General features: G+C 47.0%; 1 protein-coding gene across 6 annotated transcripts in view; it reads left to right on the plus strand.

Annotated features, from left to right (window-relative positions):
- The window catches only part of LOC147111867 (tumor necrosis factor receptor superfamily member 19-like), a 98,312-nt gene that overhangs the window by 7,216 nt on the left and 65,454 nt on the right, over positions 1-25,642 (plus strand). The gene's annotated exons all lie outside the window — the stretch shown is intronic.

Here is a 25,642-nt window from a genome sequence, read left to right on the forward strand (position 1 = left end):
TCACTGTTATTTTCAAAACTGTATTCTGAAGGCTGTGTGTTTGAATTGAAAATGAAGAGAATATAGTAGTAACATTTTCTTAGCAGCTAATTGAATCTCTTGCCGAAATCAACAACGTAATGTTTAAAAATAAGTCCAAAATGCTCCCATAATTCTCAAGAGGTTAATAAACTTGCTATCATATGATCCAAACTGGCATGCAACAATTAAAATCCTGATATAAAATACAACTTGGGTTAAAATCGATTAATGATTAGCATGAAAATGGGAGGGGGGAGAGAGAGAAAAGTGATTTAGAAGTCCTATTGTTGGGGAAACTAGATTAAGTTGTTGTTTACTTTGTCAGACATTGATGACTGTTTTGGCTTCAAGTTATCTTTAGTTCTATCATCTTGTTCCTACCCACATTAGAACTGCTTTACATGGTCATGCTAAGAAGTCAGGAACAATGGTGACTTTTTGTTTGTGAGCATGCCATGTCATCCATTGAAATTCAAGTGTTTGTTCTTGTGCACATTGTGCCTTTGTGCTGAACTAACCCTTTGTTGTTCATGGACCATTACGAATTTTGATCATTGGCCCGAAGAACCGAGGAGCAAAATTACACACAAGTTTAGGCAAGGGTAGCCAAATTAGTAATTCCTATTTACCATCTCATCGTCTTCCTCTGATATTCCGGCAATCCCAGCACAAACGCTTTCCTTGCCTTTTACACCCCTTAGTATTGGAAAGAATGTTTCTGTTAGAATTATTGCATTGCGTGCTGAGCTAGCTGATCTCAGCTAGGGAAGCAGCAGGAGCACTGCAATTGGGCTGCATGCCCCTGGGCTAGGGAGTGGAAATATCAGCCACATTTCCAACTCATGATCACTATTTAGTTGATCCCTGCTGGAAAGTGTATGTGTGGATGTCAAGTGAAGACAGGTCAGACTAAGCTCTGATGCCTCCCGCAACTTTATGGCTCCGTTGGGAGCAATCTTCAAACTGGGTCAGAAGGATGTGGCTTCAAGCCCCATAACAGGGTTTGAACTCATAATCTAGGCTGACACTCTAATGAAGCACAGAGGGAGTCCGTTGCATCGCTGAAGATACTGACCTTTGGATGAGATGGAAACTGAAATCCTTTGCTTGCTCCAGTCCTGTCTCCGTACTCTGGTGGTTCAAGTGAATGTTGAAGGTCACAAGACACAATATGAAGACAAGCAGAGAGTTCTCCTGTGTCTTGGACAATATTCCTTTCTCAACCAACAACAGCAAAAAGCAAAATAAACTAATATTCATTTAATTGCCTGTTTGTGAATGCTGTTAGTGCAGGAATCACAGAATCACAGAAACCCCACAGTGCAGATAGAGGCCATTTCAGCCCATCGAGCCTGCACCGACACATATCCCACCCGATCCCCGTAACCCCTACACCAACACATATCCCACCCTATCCCCGTAACCCCACGTATTTAATCCCCCTAACACTAAGGGTCAATTTATCAGAGCCAATCATCCTAACCCGCACAGGATGGCTGCCTCATTTGGTTACATAGCAACAGTCAAAGTCATTTATTTTGTGAAGCATTTTGAAAAATGTTAATTTGATAAAGCATGATATAAGTGTATGGCTTACTATTAATTATTATGATGATCGACTAGCCCGCCAGTCCTAAGTGTCTAAACACAACAACAACTTGCATTTATATAGCATCTTTAATGTAGTAAAGCATCGCAAGGTGCTTCACAGGAGCCAACCACATATCTGCACCATCACTAAGATCACCTGTTTCCACTTACGGAACATCGCCCAACTCCGCCCCTGCCTAAACTCATCTGCTGCTGAAACCCTCATCTATGCCTTTGTTATCTGTAGACTTGACTATTCCAATGCTCTCCTGGCCGGCCTCCCATTTTCCAACCTTCAAAACCTTAAACTCATCCAAAACTCAGCTGCCCGTATCCTAACCAAGTCCTATTCACCCATCACCCCTGTGCTCGCTGACCTACATTGACTCCCGGTTAAGCAACGCCTCAATTTTAAAATTCTCATCCTTTATTTCAAATCCTTCCATGGCCTCGCCCCTCCCTATCTCTCTAACCTCCTCCAGCCCTACAATCCTCCGAGATCTCTGTGCTCCTCTAATTCAGGTCTCTTGCGCATCCCCGATTTTAATCTCTCCACCATTGGCGGTCGTGCCTTCAACTGCTGAGGCCCTAACACACTCTTGAAGAACAGCTCACTTGGCTGAGCCATCAGTGCCAACCGTACTGCAGCATAGATCAGCATGGACTAGAGAGGGGAGAGAAAGTTGCTTAGTCATTTTTAAAATCTCTTGCTCTGTCAGCTTAGCTCAGCTGGTAGCACTTGTCACTGAGTCAGAAGGGTCAAGCCCCAGTAGAGTACATTATCTAGGCTGACACTTTAATGCAGTACTGAGAGAGTGCTGCATTATCTTTCCAGAGTGATTATCTGCGGCCTTCTGCACATGCGCGCTGTTTACAGAGACCGTGCATGCACAGTACCCAACAGTTGTGGCCTGCAGGAGGCCATGCTTTCTCCAGCTCCGTGGGAGAAGGTCACTGGATCCGTTGGTGGCCAGGGTAGAGAGAGGATCAAAAGGGGAGAGAGAGAGGGAATCGGAGGGGGAGAGGGAGGGGAGATCGGAGGGGGGAGAGAGAGGGGAACAGAGGGGGGAGAAAGAGAGGGAATCGGAGGGGGGAGAGAAGGAAGCAGAGGGGGAGTGAGAGGATTGGAGGGGGGAGAGAGAGAGGGGAGATCGGAGTGAGGAGAGAGAGACGAGATCGGAGGGGGAGAGAGAGTGAATCGGAGGAGGAGAGAGAGGATTGGAGGGGGAGAGAGAGGATCGGAGGGGGGAGAGAGAGAGGGGAGATCGGAGTGAGAAGAGAGCGACGAGATCGGAAGGGGAGAGAGAGGACCGGGAGGGGGGAGAGAGGATCAGAGGGGGAGAGGGAGCAGATCGGAGGGGGGATAGAGAGATAGAGGGTGAGAGAGAGAGGATATTGGAGGGGGAGAGAGATCGAAGGGAGAGAGAGGAGGGGGGACGAGGAGGTCAGGAACTCAGGCGGAGAGACGGTCAGGAACTCGGGGGGGTGGTAACGAGCACAGAGAGCACAGTGGGGATGGGGGAGGAATGTGATCCAGGTCTAAAGGGGGGGATGAGAGCAAGAACGTGTTCCAGGTGGTAAGACAGGTCACATTCTTCCAACCCCACCCCACCCCCTTTACACCTGTACCATGTTCTCCCTCTCCTCCCCCTAGACCTGGTTGATTTCTTGGAAAGCTCGATACGTGTGTGGCAAGTGACATCATTGGACTGGACAAAATCCGGAGGTTATGACACTGTTACTATTCACTTCATACCCAATAAAACTGTTAACAATCCGTGACCCACACACAATGCCCCATCTCTGGGGAGGTGGGGAAAGTCAGGAACTTGTTGGGGGGAGAAAGTCAGGAACAGGGAGGGGGGAGGACCTTGGGCAGGGGGAGAAGGTCAGGAACTGGGCCGGGGGGGGGGGGGCGGAGGTGGAGGTCAGGAACTTGGGTGAGGGGGAGATCAGGGACTTGGGCAGGGGGAGATCAGGAATACAGGGAGGGGGGCGGTCAGGAACTTGGGCAGGGGGAGGTCAGGAACTTGGGGGGAGGAGGTCAAGAATTTGGGATGGGGAGGAGGTCAGGAGCTTGGGCAGGGGGAGGTCAGGAACTCGGGGGGAGGAGGTCAAGAATTTGGGATGGGGAGGAGGTCAGGAACTTGGGCAGGGGGAGGTCAGGAACTTGGGATGGGGAGGAGGTCAGGAACTTGGGATGGGGGAGGTCAGGAACTTGGGCAGGGGGAGGTCAAGAACTTGGGGGGAGAAGATCAGAAACTTGGGATGGGGAGGAGGTCAGGAACTTGGGATGGGGAGGTCAGGAACTTGGGCAGGGGGAGGTCAAGAACTTGGGCAGGGGGAGGAGGTCAGGAACTTGGGATGGGGGAGGTCAGGAACTTGGGATGGGGAGGTCAGGAACTTGGGATGGGGAGGAGGTCAGGAACTTGGGATGGGGAGGAGGTCAGGAACTTGGGCTGGGGGAGGTCAGGAACTTGGGCAGGGGGAGGTCAGGAACTTGGGCAGGGGGAGGTCAGGAACTTGGGCAGGGGGAGGTCAGGAACTTGGGCAGGGGGAGGTCAGGAACTTGGGATGGGGGAGGTCAGGAACTTGGGATGGGGAGGAGGTCAGGAACTTGGGCGGGGGGGGAGGTCAGGGATGGCGGGGGGGGAGGTCAGGAACTTGGGCGGGGGGGAGGTCAGGAACTTGGGCGGGGGGAGGTCAGGAACTTGGACGGGGGGGAGGTCAGGAACTTGGGGGAGGAGGTCAGGAACTTGGGCAGGGGGAGGTCAGGAACTTGGACGGGAGGAGGTCAGGAACTTCGGCGGGGAGGAGGTCAGGAACTTGGACGGGGGAAGGTCAGGAGCTTGGGCAGGGGGAGGTCAGGAACTCGGGGGGAGGAGGTCAAGAATTTGGGATGGGGGGGAGGTCAGGAACTTGGGCAGGGGGAGGTCAGGAACTTGGGATGGGGAGGAGGTCAGGAACTTGGGATGGGGAGGTCAGGAACTTGGGCAGGGGGAGGTCAAGAACTTGGGGGGAGAAGATCAGAAACTTGGGATGGGGAGGAGGTCAGGAACTTGGGATGGGGGAGGTCAGGAACTTGGGCAGGGGGAGGTCAAGAACTTGGGCAGGGGGAGGAGGTCAGGAACTTGGGATGGGGGAGGTCAGGAACTTGGGATGGGGGAGGTCAGGAACTTGGGATGGGAAGGTCAGGAACTTGGGATGGGGAGGAGGTCAGGAACTTGGGCGGGGGGGGAGGTCAGGAACTTGGGATGGGGGAGGTCAGGAACTTGGGATGGGGGAGGTCAGGAACTTGGGATGGGGTGGAGGTCAGGAACTTGGGCGGGGGGGGAGGTCAGGGATGGCGGGGGGGGAGGTCAGGGATGGCGGGGGGGAGGTCAGGAACTTGGGCGGGGGGGGAGGTCAGGAACTTGGGCGGGGGGGAGGTCAGGAACTTGGACGGGGGGGGAGGTCAGGAACTTGGGCGGGGGGGAGGTCAGGAACTTGGGCGGGGGGGAGGTCAGGAACCTTGGACGGGAGGAGGTCAGGAACTTCGGCGGGGAGGAGGTCAGGAACTTGGACGGGGGAAGGTCAGGAACTTGGGCAGGGGGAGGTCAGGAACTTGGACAGGGGGAGGTCAGGAACTTGGGCGGGGGGGAGGTCAGAAACTTGGGCAGGGGGAGGTCAGGAACTTGGGTGGGGGGGAGGTCAGGAACTTGGGCGGGGGGAAGGTCAGGAACTTGGGCGGGGGGAAGGTCAGGAACTTGGGTGGGGGGGAGGTCAGGAACTTGGGCGGGGGGAAGGTCAGGAACTTGGGTGGGGGGGAGGTCAGGAACTTGGGCAGGGGGAGGTCAGGAACTTGGGTGGGGGGGAGGTCAGGAACTTGGGCAGGGGGAGGTCAGGAACTTGGGTGGGGGGGAGGTCAGGAACTTGGGCAGGGGGAGGAGGTCAGGAACTTGGGCAGGGGGAGGTCAGAAACTTGGGCAGGGGGAGGTCAGGAACTTGGGCGGGGGGAAGGTCAGGAACTTGGGCAGGGGGAGGTCAGGAACTTGGGCAGGGGGAGGTCAGAAACTTGGGCGGGGGGAGGTCAGGAACTTGGACGGGGGGAGGTCAGGAACTTGTGGGGGGAGGTCAGGAACTTGGAACTTGGGCAGGGTGAGGTCAGGAACTTGGGCGGGGGGAGGTCAGAAACTTGGGCGGGGGGAGGTCAGGAACTTGGACGGGGGGAGGTCAGGAACTTGTGGGGGGAGGTCAGGAACTTGGAACTTGGGCAGGGTGAGGTCAGGAACTTGGGCAGGGGGAGGTCAGGAACTTGGGCGGGGGGAGGTCAGGAACTTGGACGGGGGGAGGTCAGGAACTTGGGCGGGGGGAGGTCAGGAACTTGGACGGGGGGAGGTCAGGAACTTGTGGGCGGGGGGAGGTCAGGAACTTGTGGGCAGGGTGAGGTCAGGAACTTGGGCAGGGGGAGGTCAGGAACTTGGGCAGGGGGAGGTCAGGAACTTGGGCAGGGGGAGGTCAGGAACTTGGGCAGGGGGAGGTCAGGAACTTGGGCAGGGGGAGGTCAGGAACTTGGGCAGGGGGAGGTCAGGAACTTGGGCAGGGGGAGGTCAGGAACTTGGGGCGGGGGGGAGGTCAGGAACTTGGGGGGAGGAGGTCAGGAACTTGTGTGGGGGGGGAGGTCAGGAACTTGGGCGGAGGAGGTCAGGAACTTGGGTAGGGGGGAAGGTCAGGAACTTGGGGGGAGGAGGTCAGGAACTTGGGCAGGGGGAGGTCAGAAACTTGGGCAGGGGGAGGTCAGGAACTTGGGCAGGGGGAGGTCAGGAACTTGGGGGGGGGGAGGTCAGGAACTTGGGGGGGGGGAGGTCAGGAACTTGGGGGGAGGAGGTCAGGAACTTGGGGGGAGGAGGTCAGGAACTTGGGCAGGGGGGAGGTCAGGAACTTGGGGGGAGGAGGTCAGGAACTTGGGCAGGGGGAGGTCAGGAACTTGGGGGGAGGAGGTCAGGAACTTGGGGGGAGGAGGTCAGGAACTTGGGCAGGGGGAGGTCAGGAACATGGGGGGGAGGAGGTCAGAAACTGTGCGCAAATTGGCTGCCGCGTTTCCCTCATTACAACTGTGACTACACTTCAGAAAAGTACTTCATTGGCTGTCAAGCGCTTCCATGTCCCCTCTCACCATCATCCCTCACATGGGCCACCCGCACTTCCCTGCTAGCAAGGAGCTGGAGAGCACCTTGCTGCACAGCAGTGAAAGAAAAGAAAGACTTGCATTTATATAGTGCCTTTCATGACCACCGGACATCTCAAAGCGCTTTACAGCCAATGAAGTACTTTTTCTATTTTGTACAAGCTCAAAAAAAAGTACTGACTGGCCTTACAAACCTCGAGTAAACACCAACCTTGCTCCTGCCATCTTTAAAATATGTTTTATAGTTTGGATGTCCTGACATAAATTGAAGACCAGTAAAATATTATAATGGGATTCTCAGCTTTTTTCAAGCACTGTTTGTGGTTTTCCATTTAAGTTGTTTGGTCTTCAAAGGATAGAACTTCTGATCAGTAAGATTCACATACAAATGCTTAACACACTTGTACAATATTCCTGTGTGAGCTATTTTTGCACACATGTTAGCCCATTTATATTTTAAACATAGAATACATAGAATGTAGTGGGAGCACTTTAAGCACATGTACATGAAGTTCACTGATATGAAATTCTATCCTAAAATGTTTAGTGAATGGTCCACATACTTGGTAACAAATCACAGGAGTCAAACATGTTTAGTGGCCAACAATAAGGACTATATTTTGGGGGGGAATAGAAAGGTTAACAACACTTTTTTTTTGTACAATTTAATGGCTCTCAATCCAAACAGTGGCTATGCCTGATTTTTCTGTGGGAAATTTCATGACACCCCTTCTCATTAGAAACAATGACAGAAAGTCAAGACAATCACAACACATCTGTAATAATACTGCTTCACATTTTGAAGTATAACTAGCCATTCAAATGGTTACACCGAATGAAAAGTTTGGTATTCCAGCTGTGGAATGCACAATAATTATATGTAATGACACCATAAAAATGGAGAAAATGCCAGTTTAGCTACACAACCCCATATCCAATACTTCTCACTGATCTGTTCTTCTGTTTCACTGGTCCATTCCTGCTTGTGCATTCGCTGTAGGGATGCAAGCTTTACAGCCATTGAACACGATTTAGACACTTTAAGACGCTCCTTAAAACTTACCTCTTTGACCAAGCTTCTGGTCACCTGCCTTAACTTTTCCTTACGTGGCTCGGTGTCAAATGCTTTGTCTTATAACACTCCTGTACAGCACTGGGACGTTTTACTATGTTAAAGGCGCTATATACATACACATTATTGTTGTTGTTGTAATCTGGACAGGTTCCAAACTTCCAGCTACTTACATAGCCTACTCTGTCCATTTACCTGTAAGCTGTGTGAAAGCACTTAATGTGTGAACAAATGTTGCCTTGAAAATTGAACACATTGTACAAGCTACCAATTGAATAAATATGTGCAGAGATTACACAGGGATTAATTTGTGCAAATCTTAACAGTCAGTTGTCTCACCAAATGAGGATGATACTTAATCTGGCTGAGGCCAAAAGATAGAAAACTATTAACATATCAGAATTTAAAACCGCTTGTCTGCAAATTTATATAATTAACAGAATGGATGTTGATACAAAAAGTACCGACACAAATCTGTTTATTTAAAAATGCATACATAATAGACATATTCTTAAGCGCAGTCTGCTGAATGAACAATTTACAGCAACTTTCCATTTGTTTTCAATTTATTAGGTACAGTGTTAATTGAGTACTGTGGAACTTTGTTTAAAAGCACATTTTTTCCATTCCAAGCTACTTCATCTTAACAGTGTCACCTTATATATCATTCACACTGCGTAACTCCAGTATTGCTTGTTTCTTCCTTTAATGTATCACACACATCATTTAATGCAATCATGTAACTTTATAAATCACTCACCTGTCTTATGTTCAGTTTCAATGTAGCATATTTTGCGTATAACCCTGAATTGATAAGGAAATCTTCATGCGTTGCCTACTTTTAGTTTTTTCTAAGGTATCATAATTAAACAAAAGTACAGAAATTATATTTATCAATACAATATCTTTATATCTTTATAACACAGGCATCAAAAGAAGAAATATTGGCCCAAAATTTGCGATCGGAGGCTTCCCGCGGGCGGATGCCTCCGACCTGTAAAAAAATCTACGCATTTACCTGGTGGCCCGGGAGGTACGGAGGCTTGCGATCCTGGGCCTCTCCGGGTACGCGCAGGCAGAGGCCCACGTATCCATGGGGCGCAGGTGGTTCACAAGCGCCCCTGGGATCACGTGGGCCAGCCCAACCAATAAAAGAAGGGAATCCCCATTCATACTTGTGGGAGTTGCATCCGTACGGAACTCCCATAAGTATGAATGGGGATCACTTAAAAAATACATGAACACATGAAATAAATAATTAAAAAATTACATATTTAAAATTAATTAAAATGCCATTTAATTAAATATTTTAAACGGAAATTAAATTTTTTGGAAAAAAAATTCTATGTTTTAACGGGGCTAAAAATAAACTTACCTTATTGGACAGGGTTTTTAATGTATAAATGAGTTTTCAATTTTTTTAAAACTCTTATGCTGGTAAAAGCAGGCGTAAGAATTTCACAGGCATTCAGCGGGTGGAAGTTGGGCAAATAGCGCAACTCTCCACCCGCAGTGGCCCATCTCCCGGGGATGTGGAGGATCTGGATTCTTGACAGATCGCGAGTTCCGGGTTTTAGCACATGCACTTCGCATGCCCAAACCCGGAACTTGCGCGGCCCCTATGGGCGCGTACTCACCCGTAGGGGTTGCAAAATACGGCCCATTGTCTCTGACCCCAGCTGCGTCACTGTGATGATACTTGGCATTCTTTCTGTTCAAAGCTGGCCAATCCCAGTTCTGGGTTTGTTAAGAAGCTACTTTTCATTTTCATCCACAATGCCCCATGTGCAGTGCTGAGCCATTTTCTCATTATTGGCATTTACCAATGCTTTAACAGCCCTTAACAAACAACATTTTTTGGTAATCTTTCACACATTTTAGGATGGAAGCAAGGCTTAGAGTAGTGGTAATAACAAACAAAAAGCTGGTTACTGCTTTCCATCTGTCTTGCTCACCTATTAGCTAATTCTTTTGTTAAATGAACTCAGAAGAAATATCTCCCAATTTTACTTTGCATGTGTGCTGTTATACTATTTTTAACCATACTAGCAGATTTTGCCTGGTGCTGCTCGCAGGTACTTTGGGGCTTTGAGTGTTAATGTTACCTGTACTGAACTGAGGTCAGCACTTTGTTCCTGATCAAGGTCTTACCTTGTTTATCTATCAGGATGAGGATGGATAGCAATCCAGCAGAGCGGATCGGCCACCCTTTGTAGAACGTGCTCGATTTTCATACCATTGAAATCAAATGTATTCTATAAAGGGCAGACGATCCACTCCAGCAGATTAGTGTTTTGAGCGTTGAATTCGTAAGTCTACCCCCATGTGTCCATCTTGGAGCTACCTGGTATACAGAGTTTGTTGAGAATTTTAGGGGCCTCTGGTAAAGCTACTCTGTGTCACTCACTTTTGCACTCTCTTGCAGTGACTTTTGCTTTTTCTCTCTCTTTCTCTATGCTTGTTATTCTCCCTTTCTATTTTTTCATGTGTTACTCCCTCTGTGTGTCTCTGTTACTCTCCCTCTTTCTCTCTGTTTTCCTTGCTTTGTAACTTTTCCTGGAACCGAACCACAGTATGCCAGAGGAGAGAGCAAAACAGAGGAGAGCAGGCAGCAACTTCAGCTGGCAGCAGCATGCAGGGAGTGACAGACTCATCAGCAGATTTGTGCCTGATAGGCTCACGAGTTCTTCAGCATCAGACCTTACCACACTGGACCAGGGCACAGAGTACAGGCGTGGTAGTGTTTACTAGTGATAGAAGGTTTAAGCGGGATTCATTCTTCTTGCTCGTGGGGGATCCTCGGAGAAATTAGAAGGTGGAATGGGCAAGTTTATGAGTAGCTTTGGGGGTTACTAAATTTGTTTTCTATGTTAATTATGTGGTAAAGTTTAGGAGTCTGTGGTGGAGTGGTTGAAGAACTGCCACAGCATCTGCATGACAGAATTTGATTTGGTCGAATTTGATTCATTGACTTAGTTACCTGAAATGACTACAGTGATGGTTGTGGGATCTGATTGGTTGAACGGAGACTATGGGATCTTTCCAGAGCCATTTATATTATAAGACAGCTCTAAGGAAAGCATAATTAAGACTGTATCACTCTCCTGTATATACTTTCAAATCATGACTTTGGATTGTCTGAATTGAAGGCAAAAGAGAAGTGCATGATGCACAAAACTTGTCATATGCATGATGACGTCATGATATCATCCAAATGGGGCACGCTTAGTGCCACCAATGCACTACTTTACAAGACACGAGCAGGCACTAAGATCCAGGGGAAAACATGTTTCCTAGATGCTGATCTAACAAAATCCAGTAGTGTTACCTTCATCTGACCTCTGGCTGCATGAGACCTGGGCCACAGGAGCGAGCAACAGCAACAATTTGCATTTATAGTAGCTGCTGTTGCCAAGTAACAATGTAAAAGGCTTAGGAATTGATGGATTAAAATTCTGAGATATGATTGGTTGAAGGGAAAGTGATCTCTGATGCACCTACATTCACACAGATAAAAGATTAAAAAAGATATATAGTATAGGTTTCTGTCTTTCTTGTTTCCAGCCCTAACATTTTGAAAGAGATAAATACACTTTAAAAGCCAGAGTAAAACAATAAAAAAATTGGTGGAAAAAATTTGTTAGCGACCATTTTGGGTCACCAACATCGCCTGGGCGCTAAATTTAGTGCCTGGCGAAAAATAGCGCCGGCGATCGCTAACTTAATTTTTAGCGCCCCCAAGAGGGAGGTGGAGCGCTAATTCAAGTACTCCACTTCCTTGTTCGAGCGCTAACCCCGAATATCAGGGCGGTGCATTCTGCAGTGCTATGCACTGGGCCACGTAGCGCTGTCAGAAACCTCCTGCCGCTCCGTTCCTGCCCCGCAAACCTCCTGCCGCTCCGTTCCCACCCCGCAAACCTCCTGCCGCTCCGTTCCCGCCCCCTGAATTGGTCGCTGTCATCGCCCAGCGTGCATTCAGAGGCGCGGGCCAATTTTGCAGGCGGGGCAAAAACGGGGCGCTGCACACGGTGATGACGTCGTCATCGCCTGCGCAGTGCAGCTGGGCGCTACCAGTTACCGCCACCGCTAAACTTCCGCTGAAATTAGCGGCGCCGTCCCCAGGGGGTGCTACCGAGCAGCGCAAATGCACCGAATTTCTAGCTCATAGTGTTATTCAATATGAGTATGGCCAGCTACTTTATTTCAAGAAACTAATGGTGGCTGAATGAGAATTTTCACATGGCAATCCAAAAGGATAGACATATTTGATCATCAAAAGTGGGGTTAACTTGAGGCCTGGAGTCTATTATATTGTTTAATCTTCTGATTTATTTAACATGCATCTTATGAAATGACTTAAAAGGATTGCTTTTACATTGAAGATTGTATTGTAAAAATAAACAAAAGACATTACAACTCTTCATTACATTGGAATTGATTCAAATGATGCACAAAACTTGCTGTTCTGACAGGTACTGTCAGATGTATTCTCTTTTACAGCTGAAAGTACAGAAGGAAAGATATTTTTGGAATTGTTTAAATGAAAGGTGCATTCACAAAGTGCCAATGGGTTGCTTGTATCTGCTGATATTTTGGCAATTTTGTTCTTGTATTGGAGTGTTACTATGGTAACTAAAAGAAAACGATAGAAAATAAAGCCATTCAGCATAACGTAAAGTGAAAAGAATGTATTACAAAAACTGTGATTTAAAAAAGATGCAAAGCCCATTTCACAATGGAATAATTTTGTAATCTCACTTGATCTTTTAATTGAATAATTAAGTAAATGTTTGTTCATTTGAGCTATTACTGATATTCTTTTGAATATTCAGCCCAGGAGAAAAAGCTAAATACTGCAGATGCTGGAAATCTGAAATAAAAACAGAAAATACTGGAAACACTCAGCATCTGTGGAGAAAGAAAGGCAGACTTAACGTTTCAGATCTATGACCTTTAGTCATGTAGGATGGGTGCAGCAGCACTTCCAAGAACGGGGGAGGTTGTGGTGCTTCGAATAGGGATCTCCAATCGGTACACAGCTCTTGGGATGGCCTGCACCATTTTCAGGTGTCAGCCGTGGCTCAGTGGGTAGCACTCTCACCTCTGAGTCAGAAGGTCATGGGTTCAAGTCCCAATCCTGTTGTGTATGTACCTTTAAGAGAATAGCTGGTCTCAGACTGCAGTACCGGCAGTGACCACCCCTGTATAAAAGGCGCTAGTGAGCCTCTGTTGTTTCAGTTTCACTATTGACTTCCATCAGTAAAGACTTGTTTTGTTCAACTCCTGCTGTCCGTGTCTCAATCATTCACGGACGTAATACTGGCGACGAGCAGATACGAACCTACCTACAGTCTGCACCACCTCCTGGGATCCATTCTACAGCGAAGTGAGCAGAGGTTGAGGCCAGAAAGAAAAGAAAGTAAGAGGCAGTAGAAACGGGCGTCGACCGTGGGCATCCGCCCGTGTGTTTGCGGAGTTGAAGATTGCTGGAGAAGCTGTCGGAAGCGGGGCCTGGTTCCTGTCGACGGTGCTTCAGCTAATCGGGCTGGTGGCAGGTAGTGCACTGATCCTTCCTGGGCTGCGGCGGTCGCGAACTCGAGCGGGTGGTTTGCAACGGGGCCGAGCAGCGTTGTCGGGAAGAGAGAGAGAGGGTGGAGCACACAGGGCGCGGCCGGTGCTACAAAGCCGGGCTGCGTATAGACCCGCGAAGAGGGAGGCAAGAGTCCCACAGGGTTGTTCCACGACGGGAAGATAATAATAAAAAAAAAATATTAAACGCGCAAGAAACCGCGAGGAGCTGCAGGTTGCAACGGGAACCGCGGAAAGCAGCGCTAACAACAGCGGGGAAGAAGGCAAAGCGCGTGAGGCGCCATCTTAATCAGCGGGGAAGAAGGCAAAGTGCGGGAGGCGCCATTTTGTTAAATCGGGGAAGAAGGCAAAGCACGGGAGGCGCCATTTTAGATTTGCAAGATGCCGAAGACTGGCTGTATCACTGCTTTTGATAATACAATAGAGGACTGGACCACGTATGTGGAAAGAGTCGAGGTATATTTCGAGGCAAACGAAATAGCGGAGGGGAAAAAGGCATCGATATTGCTAAACTTAATGGGCGCTAGAACGTACGGCCTATTGCGGGACCTGATTACTCCAGCCAAACCAAAGGCGAAGAGTTTTAACAAAATTGTTGCTGTCCTACAGGGACACCTAAACCCTGCACCGCTGTTGATAGCAGAAAGATTTAAATTCCACAGGAGAAATCAGCATAAAGATGAGAGCAATGCTGAGTACCTTACGGAACTACGCAAGCTATCAAAGCACTGCCAGTTCGGAGCAGGACTGGCAGATACCCTACAGGACAAATTTGTCTGTGGACTCCTGAGTGAAGGAACACAGAAGAAGTTACTCTCAGAGAAAGAGCTGACGCTAGATAAGGCTTTCAGCGTGGCAGTATCGTATGAAGCAGCAGCCAGGGGAGCTGCAGAAATTCAACAAAAACCACAGGAATACGGCACCCACGAGATGACACGGGGATTTGCAAAATGTTATCGCTGTGGCAGAACTAACCATGACCAGAAGGACTGCTGGTCCAAAGACAAAATATGCAGGCAATGCGGGAAGATGGGACACATTGCACGAGTTTGCAGGTCTGGGAAGAAGACCAGCGACAACAAAAAGGCTACTAAGGAACCGTACAAGAAAGTACAAAAGATGACGGACAGTAGTTCCGAAGACCAGATGAGCGATAGTGAATCCGGGAACAGGAGACTAAGCTGTCTCAAACTTCACAATGTAATCGCAAAAGAGGATCACCGAACCATTTGGGTCACCCTCACGATAGCAGGGTCCCAAGTTAAAATGGAATTGGATACAGGATCAGCGCTAACCGTCATGAATCGACGAGACTACGAGCGGCTATTTTCACACATACCCTTGAGAGAGACATCCATCGTCTTGACGACGTATACGGGGCAAAAAGTATACCCCAGAGGAAAAATAAGGGTGCCTGTCGAATACAACGGCAAGAAAATACGGAAATTGTATCTCTACATACTGCCAAATGGCGGACCACCGTTATTGGGACGGGAATGGATCAGGAAGATAAACTTAGATTGGCACTCCATTCATGCAATGACGGTGGACAGTAAAAAAGATGAAGACGTCACTCCTGGACGATTGTCAACAATCTTAGCTAACGCCAAAGAGGTATTTCAACAAGAACTGGGCACGCTTAAAGGCGTAACCGCCTCAATAAAAATAGAAGAGAATGCAGTTCCCAAGTTTTTCAAAGCAAGACCGGTACCATATGCAATTCGCCCAGCAGTCGAGGCAGAGCTAGAGAATCTGGAGAAGGCAGGCGTGTTGTCTAAGGTTGACTGGAGCGAGTGGGCGACACCCATCATTCCTGTCATGAAGAAAACGTTAAGCAATAAGTCCGGGGAGCCAAGGAAGATTCGCATCTGTGGGGATTTCAAGGTGACGGTGAACCCAGTCCTTCACACAGTACAATATCCTCTTCCAAGGATAGAAGACATCTTCGCCTCACTGTCTGGAGGGAAGCGTTTTACAAAAATTGACCTAGCACAAGCATATTTGCAGATGGAGGTGGAAGAGTCCTCTAGGAAGTATCTCACGATAAACACTCACAAAGGTCTTTACCAGTATCATCGATTGGTATTCGGAGTAGCATCGGCTCCGGCGATATGGCAAAGAGCGATGGAACAAGTCCTGCAAGGGATTCCGGGGACTCAGTGTTACTTGGACGACATCCTTGTGACAGGTGAAGATGACAGTGAACACCTTAACAACCTAGAACAGGTGCTCACTAGACTCCGGGAACATGGGCTGCGAGCCAACCACCCCAAGTGCGAATTTTTTAAGAAACAGATATCGTATTGTGGCCACGTGATTGATGAAGAGGGGTTACATAAGTCCCCTGACAAAATTGAAGCGGTTGTTAAGGCCCCAGCGCCTGAAAATGTGTCGCAACTGAGGTCATTCCACGGATTGGTGAATTACTACCATAAGTTTTTGCCGAACTTGTCGACAATTCTGCACCCACTGAATGCCCTGCTACGAACGGGGGTAGCATGGAAATGGAGCGATGATTGTAAGTGGGCCTTTCAGAAGAGTAAGGACTTAATCACTTCAAGGGAAGTATTGGCTCATTACAACACAGCACTGCCGATCAGATTGGCATGTGATGCGTCTCCCTACGGCATTGGGGCTGTACTGTCACATAAATTCCTTGATGGTTTAGAGAGGCCGATAGCTTTTGCGTCACGCTCGTTAACTTCTGCTGAGCGTAACTACGCCCAGATTGACAGAGAGGCCCTCAGCCTAGAGTGGGGGGTGAAGAAGTTCAATCACTACCTGCACGGTCAAAAATTTACTCTACTTACCGATCATCAACCTCTTGTCTCCATTTTCAACCCTCAGAAGGGTGTACCGATAATGACAGCACAACGGCTGCAGAGGTGGTCCCTTTTCCTAGGGGCACACCAATACGACATCGAGTACAAAGGAACTAAACAGCATGGAAATGCTGATGGATTGTCACGCCTACCGTTGCCGACGGTGGAAGAAGAAGACCTTGCAGTGGATCCAATGGAGTTATTCCACTCGACCATAGTCGAATGTCTCCCTGTGACGAATGCAAACATAGAAAAGGAAACACGGAATGACCCGACACTATCACGGGTCTATGATTTAACGGTGAAGGGATGGCCAGCACATGGCGAACCACTGCTTCCAGCATTCTCACCGAGAAGAGAACAGCTGTCAGTGTGCAGAGGAACCTTGATGTGTGGATCCAAAGTAGTAATTCCACCTAAGTTGACGGATAGAGTGCTCAATGAGCTTCATGAGGGTCATCTGGGTGGGGTAAAAATGAAGAACTTAGCCAGAGCGTTTGTGTGGTGGCCGGGAATCGATAGAGAAATCGAAGAGATGACCAAGAGCTGTGCAGGATGCCAGAAGGTTCAAAACGCCCCACCACAAGCTCCTCTGCATCCATGGGAGTGGCCCTCATCTCCATGGCAAAGGGTGCACATTGATTTTGCTGGTCCCTTCATGGACTCAATGTTTTTAATTGCGGTGGATGCACATTCAAAGTGGCCAGAGGTAATAAAAATGTCCTCAACCACCACGGAAAAAACTATCACAGTTTTATGAACCATATTCGCCAGGAATGGGCTGCCTGAACAGATTTGCTCTGACAATGGACCACAGTTTGTGTCTGAAGAGTTCTGGAGGTTCTTAAAGAACAATGGTGTTAAGCATTACACATCTGCCCCATATCATCCAGCCACTAATGGATTGGCCGAGAGGTTTGTCCAAACATTCAAGAAGGCTATCAAGGCAATGTGTAATGAAGATATACCCCTACAACACAAGGTGGACAACTTCTTGTTTGCCTACCGGAATGCAACACATGCGGTTACCAACCAAACTCCAGCCATGATGTTCTTCAATCGAAGACTACGATGCCGCTTGGATTTGGTTAAGCCAAACGTCCGAAGAGATGTGGAGAACAGGCAGTTGCAGAATATGAATGAAAGGCTGACCAGGAGTTTTAAGATAGGTCAACCAGTTTTGGCCCGGGACTACCGCACTGAGAAATGGCAGCCAGGAACAATTTGTACACGACAAGGACCTCTCGTATACCGTGGACGTTGGGGAGAGCATTGTAAGACGCCATGCTGACCAGATTCTAGAGTCACTGGAAAACGTCAACTCCACACCACGATCTGATACACCTGGTAATGAAATCGACGTTCCAATTGCAGCTACCACAGAACCGGTAATATTGGAAGCAGATGAACCAAACAACGACATTGATTTCAACTCAACATTGCCAGAAGAACCTGATACTCCAAAGAGGCGTTATCCAGACAGAATCAGGAAGCCTCCTCAAAGACTGAACTTATAATTGCTTAAACTTAACCAATGTATCTAGCAACCGTAATTGTGATTGTAATTAGTTATCATTTAGTTGTTAAATGAATGTTATGTACTGTTTATCTAAAAGGGGAGGAATTGTTGTGTATGTACCTTAAGAGAATAATTGGTCTCAGACTGCAGTACCGGCAGTGACCACCCCTGTATAAAAGGCGCTAGTGAGCCTCTGTTGTTTCAGTTTCACTATTGACTTCCATCAGTAAAGACTTGTTTTGTTCAACTCCTGCTGTCCGTGTCTCAATCATTCACGGACGTAATAAATCCAGAGACTTAAATCTAGGCTGACGGAGGTGCTGTCTTTCAGAGGAGACATTAAACCAAGGGCTGTCTGCCCACTCAGGTGGATATAAAAGATCCTCATGGCACTATTCAAAGAAAAGCAGGGGAGTCCTGGTCAATATTTATCCCTTAACCAACATCCCTGCTACATTTCCCTTTATTACAACAGTAACTCAGGCTGTGATTTTACAAACCTCGGCGGGTCCGTGGCGGGCGACGTCGGTGGAGGGTCCCGACCCCGCTGCTGTCCTCATCCCAGCCTCTGAAATGACTTTCCATTGATTGGGCTTGTTAAGCCCGCCCAGCGTGTCTCCCGGCTAATTAGAGGAAGTGGGTCTGGTGACGTCATTTGATGCCGTATCATCAGCCAGTTTCCTTAAAGGAACCATGGCCAACTTTCTTTTGACATTTGTGCTGTCAGTGTTCTACAGCATTGAGGTGCTGCAAACACTGACAAGCACTGCACAGAGGTGCACGGCTGTACCCAGGCTCTCCCATGATTTCCTCTATAAGCTTATGGAGGGAGTCACAGCACACAGGGAGGACCTCTTCCCTTCCCATGGGCGGAAGAGACCTCCATAGGAGATCAACACAGCCTGGTTGCACATTGCATAGAAGGGCACAAGCAGGGATGTGGTCAGGAGGACCTGGGTGCAGTGGCGCAAACCTTTCAATGATCTCAGTAGATCACAAAACTTTAGTAAAGGCCACACTCAACCTCATCCTGCTGTGCCTCTCATCACATCCCCATCACTCTGCCTTCCCTACCCTACTCCTGCACAACCTTACTCACACCAACTTACCTTGCACCTCCACCCACCCCTCTTAATCTACATTATCACATCCCCATCTCACTCGCCACCCCTCACACTCACCCTCATCCTAGTCCAATCATACCAACTAACAACACACAAGGGTAGGCACTTGGGTATTTTATGCAATGTTCATGTAAAGTTTCTGTTAATGTAATGTCAAACTTTGAAACCTTTTTTCAACACTTTGCGATCTTGGACAGATTTGTGTGCATCTTTGGAAGTAGCTTAGTGAGTTGCAATGAATGGTGAGACATAACGGTACCCCGCAATGGTCATGAGTGTGAAAGGAACGGCTTGGACATTGTAGGGATGCTTTATGGTGTTGGTGTGGGGTGGTGCCAATCTGGCACATCATGTGGCAGCCAGTGTGTACAAGTAAATCTGGCCATGGTGAGGCCATCCCTGGCATCCCGGACAGCAGTGTGGTCGGGTGTTGATGCCCTGTGTCCTGTGCAGCATCAGTTGATTGTGGAGAAGGTTGGTGTTGTTGTTGGTGCTGCTGGTGTGCCTGGTGCTGATCGTGGTGGGATTCTGAGGACCAAGGTGAGAGAGTTTCAAGGGCATCCATGCTAATGGAATAGATGGCAGGTGAAGTAGAGATGACAGAAGCGATCTGTCAATGGTGGGAGAGGAAATGAGGTCAGACTGGATGGAGACTTGTGTAAAGACTTGCAGCATCCTGAATCTGTAGTGGAAATGCAGTTTGGAAAAACTAGTGGTTAAGGGAACATATCTCAATCAGCTGGGAGTTTTGACTTGACATTTGAAGCGGTCAACTCATCAGCTGATTCAATGGCCACTGACCTCCTGCCTCAGCTTCACAGACGAGGCCTAGGCACAGCGGGAAATCAGTGGGCGACCTGTCAAATCTAAAAAGCTGGGAAAAAAACTATTGATAGGTGGCTGTAAACAAGCCACTAATGATTTTAATTGCCTTCCCCACCATTGCTTGTTGGGTGTGCTCAGCGCTGACAGACCCGACATTGGGGAAAACACGTGGCGGCGGGTTTACACCGCGGTCCCAACCCGCTGGGGGAAAAAAATCTTTCTCATCCAACCCGCCACCGATCATGCCCGCTGACCCCCCCTCAAAATCTAGCTCTACATTTTCAAAAAAGTACTTCATCAGCTGTGAAGTCCTGAGGACATGAAAGGTGCTATATAAATGCAAGCTCTTTTATGTTACAAAATCAACAAATCCAACATTTAGCATTCGTTGATGGACTATAGTATTTCTAAAAAGTTTAGGTATATTGTTTGTGCTGAAGATAATAAACCCATTCTATCAACTGTCACTTGTACATTGATGGTTGCTTGCCCGAAGTGGATCCATTCAAATCAAGGACAAATTCCAAAACTATAGATCATTAATCCCTACCCGCAGGACAATGCACAAATGCCCTTAAGCAGCAAACGATTAACTTTATTAAATGAATACTGTACTAGTGTTACTGTCTTTTGACAGAAAGCCAAACGATTCTGTGTACTGCAGCCAAAAAGGGATATGATGCAGAATGTGCAGTTTCCACTATAAACCTGAGTGAATATGTAATCTGGACTAAAAAAATTAATTTACCAGCATTCAACAAAGATTATAACATGTACAGACATGGTTGGAGAAGTGAATTTCTGGTTATTTAACAGAGTTCATTTATATAATGGAATAAACCATATCTATAATTTGGGATCTGTGGATTGTTTTTCAAAGAATTGCGTTACTCCTACACAACCCACATCTTTGCTCTTATCTAAACGTTACCCTGCATTCTTTTTAACAGACTGTCAGGAAGTGGGCTTTTCATAAAGCCACTTCTATTTTTTATTCATGCTTGGCACCCACTTCAAAGTCATCTGAACTTGTTAATATTACAGCAGTTTATATATAACTGATTTGGTCTGACAATGCCCCACTTTCCATGTAGTCTGATATAAGCTCATCATGTTTGAGATCTTGTTTGCAGCCTGATCCTGACAGGCCCCCTTCATCATTTTCTTTGGCAGGGGATGTTCTAATTAAAGTTTGTTTTGATTCTGTCCCATGTATTTTGGGAAGATAGCTTTTAAAGCCGGGCCAGATCAACAAGAGAGTATGCTGCAGAAGTTAAGGATTGGTCACATTCTCCTTGTTAAAGGAAATAACATGGCAAGATTATTTTTTTTTAAAAACAATCAATGATAAATGCACTGCAGATTGTGGAACTGAGCTATATAGGCAGAAAGTAGGTTCTGCTGGCCTGTCTGCAGTCATAGTGGTTAGCACTGTTGCCTCACAGCGCCAGGGACCCGGGTTCAAATCCGGCCTCGGGTGACTGTCTGTGTGGAGTTTGCACATTCTCCCCGTGTTTGCGTGGGTTTCCTCCGGGTGCTCCGGTTTCCTCCCACAGTCCAAAGATGTGTGGGTTAGGTTGATTGGCCATGATAAATTGACCCTTAGTGTTAGGGGGATTAAAATGTGTGGGGTTACGGAGATAGGGTGGGATATGTGTTGGTGAAGGGGTTACGGGGATCGGGTGGGATATGTGTCGGTGCAGGCTCGATGGGCCGAAATGGCCTCTATCTGCACTGTGGGGTTTCTGTGATTCTGTGATTTGGACAGTGGTGGGTGCTTCCTAGTAATATCGATACCTCGATTAGGAAAAGGGAAAGGAAAAGTCAGCCTGGGTTCTCATTCTTATGCAGTGACTTCTGCTGGAAAATGTGTGTTAATGTGGGATAAGAACAGGATTGAGCACACCTGTGGTGGCCCAATGCCAAAATACTGCAGCCTGCCAACTCTCACTATCTAAGCTCACACATGAGAAATGGCTGCTAAGACAAGGTGTTGAGTGCGGCCGTGCCAATGGAGCCATATGCCAGCAGAATTCACGCGGGGGAGTGCCCGGCCCAGTTTCCCTGGCCACGTGTTGTAAAGGCACAGATTCAATGGACGCATCACTGCGTCCCAGTATCTGATGCTGGCCAAATTCAGCCTCCAGTCACTTGGTTGTATGCTCGGCTAATCCTTCTTTTCCTTTGTAAAAATGCATCTGTGGGGATTTGGGGCACCAAGTAAAAGGACGTCAGGGAAGATTTTTTTCTGAATAAAGCAAAAATCCTTTTTAAGCTGTGTTTATGCAAATAAATCCATACAAGTTTGGAAATCCAACGTAGACTTAAATTCATGCTCATGATTCTGCAACTTGGCCTATTTGACCTGCCAGAGCTGTTTTAAATTGAAAACACTTTTCTTTTCTATATCGAACTATCACTTTAATGAAGAAACAAACTTAAATCTCCAAATAGCAGTTGATTAACAGCCTGTTAATGGGAGCCCCTCTTCAGTGTGCAAGTCTTTAGTTTTTATCCAGTTATTTCTAATGTTTGAGTAATGGTCTTTCAAGGCACTTTGCCAGGTACTAAACAAAGAGTTCAGTGTTGTGATCAGTGACAGAATCACATTGCCAATTAATTATTTTAAAGTGACACTTAAAAGCTAAAATTAAAAGTGAAAATTGCATCAGATGTAGCTGGAGGCCTGTCTGAAATCTCCACTGTTGCCCCTTAAGAAAATGGGACAGCAAATTCTGTACTGATCCCGGTTATTGATAACGTCCCAAGAACTGATGTTATTTTATAATAAGAGGGAGCAAAACTGAGCTCCTTAGAATTGGACCTGCTGCTAACCCTAGAGGGAGATTCCAAAACAAATTACTTAAATAAGCTGATAACTTGCCAAATTACCAACATTTACAATACTCGGCTAATGAGTTGAAGACTGTTCAAGAGAGAAAGTTGAGATTCAGAATAAATGTAGGCTATGCAGATTTATTTTAGAAGTGTATTCTAGTATTCCCTCACCCACCCACCCGCAATGTGTCCCTTCCTCTCTTGTAGGCTTTATCTCTTGCAGGGGTATAGTACCATTACACCAGCTACCCTCCCGTACCTTGCCCAAGGGATCATTCTTCATGTGTGAGCCTTGACAATGAATAGTGGCATCTGTACATACACACACTTCCCAGCAGCACCTCACTGGATCAGAACCAGGAACCTGAGGGATTTGCCCCTCTTTAGCCCAGGGGTGCTGAAGCTAATTGTAGCACCCCAACTGTTGCCCTGGTTGCTAACAACAAACTCAGCACGGACTGGTTATTGAGCCTGTGACCTTCTGATCTGCATGGCTTAGTGCTGCATTCGATAATACCTTACCCAATAGTTATTGAAGGAGCTGCTTATATGAAAGTAATTTTCAATTAGTATTTACAGACATTGAAGTCTTCAACATTAGATTTTTTCAGGAGTGACCTTCATCAAAGGAGATGCACCAGTTTCAATGGTTGCTTTTGGGTGTGTGCACAGTTAGAATCTCGTCTGTATGCGAAGGAGGTGTTGTTTCATCAGAGTATTTGTATCATGTTATAGTGTGTGCAAGATGCCTCAGTATGTTTGGTTGTGTGTCAGGCCATTTATAGCCATATGGTCCATGTGTGTGGAAGACTGGGAGCTGGTAATATCTCTTCAAACATTGTTTATCTGAGTCCCTTTGTGTATGACTGTGAGATAATGCACTGAAGAAAGAATCTGTTTTATTAAATCAATAATGGGTTTGAGCTTTCAAAGGCAATAACTCACTATAATGACCCAATAAAACCCGTTGAACTCTGACTTCAAAGGGTTTTCCTTTTTCAAATAGCTAAACAAATATTATAAAGTAACTTTAGGACAAATAATGTTTCATTAGAAACTAGAAAGAATTAAAAACCCGCTTTTAAGTAAACTGAGACCGTTTATTTCATGTAGCAATTCCTTGTTAGTTGTCAAAATTGCTGTAATGCACACCTGATGGTAAAGTTTCTATTAAAATTATTTTATTACCTGAACACATGGAAAATTACTTCAATCCTAAGGCAATTGCTTCAACCTGCACTCAAATCTATTCTTTACCACATCTTAATGGTACCCAGACTGTCTCTGTTAGGCTCACTTTGAGCACAAGGCTGAGGTTTATAGTATTTGCACTGGTTCAGTGACTTAAAGCTGGCATTATAGTGTTTTCAAGTCCACTGCTGCCTGTAAACAAACCAGGAGGCCCTTCTACAGTCAGGCACACCATAATAATAAGCTCAGGCAAGAACTGGAAAATGGATCCCAAACATTGGCACCTGATGAGGAAGCCAGAGGTCTTATCTGCAACCATTGTTTGGGAGATAGTCAACACCCTTTAACTGTACTATCAGAGATCCAAGCAGATAAAATAAAAGCCACGGGGGGTACGAATTTGCTCTTTGCAGTTAAAAACACACACTGACCAGTACAGAGACAACAGACATGTCAATCTGAAACATTTGTAAAAGGTGACCAAGAAAAGCTGACACAGTCCATCAAAGCTGAAAATTCAAACACAACTGATAACTTAAAAATTCCCTGAACATAGGCTTATGATGAGGGCCACTGGTTTCTGATAACCAGATAAATCAAATTCTGACATCATCAATTTGAATTCTGGGACTTTTACCAGTCTTTAGGGGACCATATTCCACAATTCCATTTGCTTTTCTCTGAAAACTGAAACTCAGTTGCTTTAGCTATAATATGAAAACATAGAAACATAGAAGCTAGGAGCAGGAGTAGGCCATTCAGCCCCTCGAGCCTGCTCCGCCATTCAATGCGATCATGGCTGATCATCCAAATTCAGTACCCTGTCCCTGCTTTCTCCCCACAAGTACAGCGATTGCACTAAAACTGCAGTGGGACAGAGGCTTGGCTTAATATACCCAGCATTCATCACTTGCATTACAGGAAAGAAAAGGGCATGAAAATGCAGTTGTACAGTAGCAGATTTAGAGAATTTTCAAGTGTTGTGGGCATTGAGGGTATTTTTATAGGGTTCTGTGCATAGGCAAAACAAGGAGGTTTCATTGAGGAAATTCTCCGGGGATTTGGGCGGGCAGTAACTGATAAGATCCTTATAAAAGAAACAAGAAGAATGGTAGAGGGTTAGGTGCTCAAAATAGACAAAAGTGTCAGAAGAGTAGGGGTTGATATAGAACCATGAGGGCCATGGGTGGGACAAGTGGCGAATCTTGTAAGTGGGGCAGGGCAGCCGGCCTCTGTGAAGGAGGAGGAATTGCCACCGGGGAGTCAGGTTTTGGTCAGGCTCAGGATGTCGATGGACTCATCCAGTGTGAGATTGTGGAGAGTGGATGAGTAATAGGGTACCCACAAAGGCAATCAGAGGGGTTACAGGGGAGCAGAGAGAGATATGAAGGAGGTTATAGAGTTTTGCTTCCAGGGAAGGAGGCGGCCAGGAGTTGTGCCATCGGAGAGGAATGAAGTGAAGTAGGTTGTTGCTTTAGAAGATCAGGAACAGCAGTGGGCATGGCAGAGGATGTCAAGGGCGGAGCAGAGGGAAGCCATGGACCTATCCAGGGAGGGACACAACCCTGGGGCAGTGGCAGGAAAGGAGATCAGCAGAGACGCAGCAGCATATGGGTTGCAGAATCAAAAGGGAGATGTGGGATGTATTGATAATAGGGGCCTAGTAGGAAAGGGGACAAGTGGAGGAGAGTGGGGCTAAAAGATGAGAGAGAACATTCAGAGCTTGAGTCCAGAGCAACAATGGTTTGAAAGGGGTGTGGGGGAACCTGGTGGAGCTTGTATCCTAGCAGAGCAACCTCAGTGAGGAAGAAGTGACTTGAGTTACATGTACAAACCAGATGCCCTATACGAGTCAATGATTGGGGATCAAAGCCTGGGGTAAAA

Source organism: Somniosus microcephalus, chromosome 10 (assembly GCF_052327205.1).
Source record: "Somniosus microcephalus isolate GS21.2 chromosome 10, FLI_Smic_1.0, whole genome shotgun sequence".
Lineage (NCBI taxonomy): Eukaryota > Metazoa > Chordata > Chondrichthyes > Squaliformes > Somniosidae > Somniosus > Somniosus microcephalus.